General features: G+C 48.7%; 1 protein-coding gene across 4 annotated transcripts in view; it reads right to left on the bottom strand.

Moving 5' to 3' along the window:
• LOC133119124 (potassium voltage-gated channel subfamily D member 2-like) overlaps positions 1-2,500 on the bottom strand; it is an 83,689-nt gene that overhangs the window by 16,177 nt on the left and 65,012 nt on the right. The window lies entirely within an intron of this gene.

Here is a 2,500-nt window from a genome sequence, read left to right as displayed (position 1 = left end):
CACTCTCTCCTGCAGTTAACCACACAGTGAACGAGATCATCACTCTCTCCTGCAGTTAACCTCACAGTGAACGAGATCATCACTCTCTCCTGCAGTTAACCTCACAGTGAAAGAGATCATCACTCTCTCCTGCAGTTAACCACAGTGAACGAGATCATCACTCTCTCCTGCAGTTAACCACACAGTGAACGAGATTATCACTTTCTCCTGCAGTTAACCACACAGTGAACGAGATCATCACTCTCTCCTGCAGTTAACCACACAGTGAACAAGATTATCACTCTCTCCTGCAGGTAACCACACAGTGAGAGATCATCACTCTCTCCTGCAGTTAACCACACAGTGAGAGATCATCACTCTCTCCTGCAGTTAACCACACAGTGAAAGAGATTATCACTCTCTCCTGCAGTTAACCACAGTGAACGAGATTATCACTCTCTCCTGCAGTTAACCACACAGTGAACGAGATCATCACTCTCTCCTGCAGTTAAACACACAGTGAATGAGATCATCACTCTCTCCTGCAGTTAACCACACAGTGAGAGATCATCACTCTCTCCTGCAGTTAACCACACAGTGAGAGATCATCACTCTCTCCTGCAGTTAACCACACAGTGAGAGATCATCACTCTCTCCTGCAGTTAACCACACAGTGAGAGATCATCACTCTCTCCTGCAGTTAACCACACAGTGAGAGATCATCACTCTCTCCTGCAGTTAACCACACAGTGAGAGATCATCACTCTCTCCTGCAGTTAACCACACAGTGAGAGATCATCACTCTCTCCTGCAGTTAACCGGTGCAAATGAACACACTGTCAGGCTTGGCGTCAGCAGAATGGAGACTCAGAGCTGCCTCTCAACTTTGTCATCAGCCATTGTCAACGTGACACTCCTGGAAATTCGGATGGATTTTGATTGGTTGTCAGTGTTTTATTGTTCATGCAGCTGGAGGAAATTGCTCTAAAAGTGATCCCAAGGATATCATTCATCACTGTCGCTGTTATACGTTATACTCTGCTGTCCACTTGAGTTACAACTATTTTATAAAACTACATATTTATAGTTATCTTACCATTTATAGTTCTTGGTGTGGACGGACCTTTAGGCCTGTGAATAACACAAAGATTATACTGCAAATATACTCCCAATATAATATGCATTTATTATTACACTCCCAATATTACAAATGGAACATACTGCCATATGAAGAAAATATACATGTCCGGGGTCAGAAACTCACGGTCCAAGAACTGCTGGTTATCCATCCTCCCTTTACCTGGGAGTCAGGTGTGAACACAGTCTGGCCGATCAGTAGTCAGTAATTACCCAGGAGAAAAGAAACCAGGAGCTGGATTTGGATTTGGATTTGAGGGCCAGAGCTGGACTAAGTGGACTGAATGATTGAGAAACTCAGACAGGAGCTGAACTTGTCGGAGGCTTTGAGCCCTGTGTGTGTGTGTGTGTGTGTGTGTGTGTGTGTGTGACAGGGACAGGGAGAAGGAGAAGGAGGTGGCAGACTCATGGTGGGGGAACTGGGGTGTGAAATGATTCACGCCGTTGGGAATGTGACTTCTCTGGTCCTGCTCATCTGTTGGGAGCAGCAGTCTCTGACACCTGCTGCTGATGACACAGAGAGAGAGAGAGAGAGAGCGAGAGAGAGCCATCCCCCCTACAACACACACCATCAGAGAGCCTCCATCCCCCCTACAACACACACCATCAGAGAGCCTCCATCCCCCCTACAACACACACCATCAGAGAGCCTCCATCCCCCCTACAACACACACCATCAGAGAGCCTCCATCCCCCCTACAACACACACCATCAGAGAGCCTCCATCCCCCCTACAACACACCATCAGAGAGCCTCCATCCCCCTCCAGCACACACACACCATCAGACGGCCTCCATCCCCCTCCAGCACACACACACCATCAGAGAGCCTCCATCCCCCTCCAGCACACACACACCATCAGACGGCCTCCATCCCCCTCCAGCACACACACACCATCAGACGGCCTCCATCCCCCTCCAGCACACACACACCATCAGACGGCCTCCATTCCCCCTCCAGCACACACCATCTCAGGGCCCTGAGGATAATCCTGTAGGTCAATCTCCCAGATTACTCTGAAGCACCACAGTCACAGCCTGAGGTGATCAGGGCCAGAGTCCAGCGCTCCCGCCCCTGTTCCCCCACACCGAGCTCAGCTCTAACCAGGGAGAGTGCCGACACTCCAGCACTGCAGACATGACATGGAAATGTCCATGACCGTACAAGTCAGTAACACATGCACATGTAAAAAGTGAAAAACTAAAACTGAAAAAATAAATTATGAAAAATAATTGTTCAGCTCCCCTATCCACACACACACTCACACACACAGACACACTCACACACACAGACACACACACAGGCACACACTGTGGAGAGAGCATCCCTGAGCAGGAGGAAGAGGATAAATCATCCCAGAGTTTTATGGGATTCTGGAGCCTTC

Source organism: Conger conger, chromosome 19 (assembly GCF_963514075.1).
Source record: "Conger conger chromosome 19, fConCon1.1, whole genome shotgun sequence".
NCBI lineage: Eukaryota > Metazoa > Chordata > Actinopteri > Anguilliformes > Congridae > Conger > Conger conger.
Note: the sequence above shows the minus strand (reverse complement) of the source record. Positions and strands in the feature narration are given on the sequence as shown.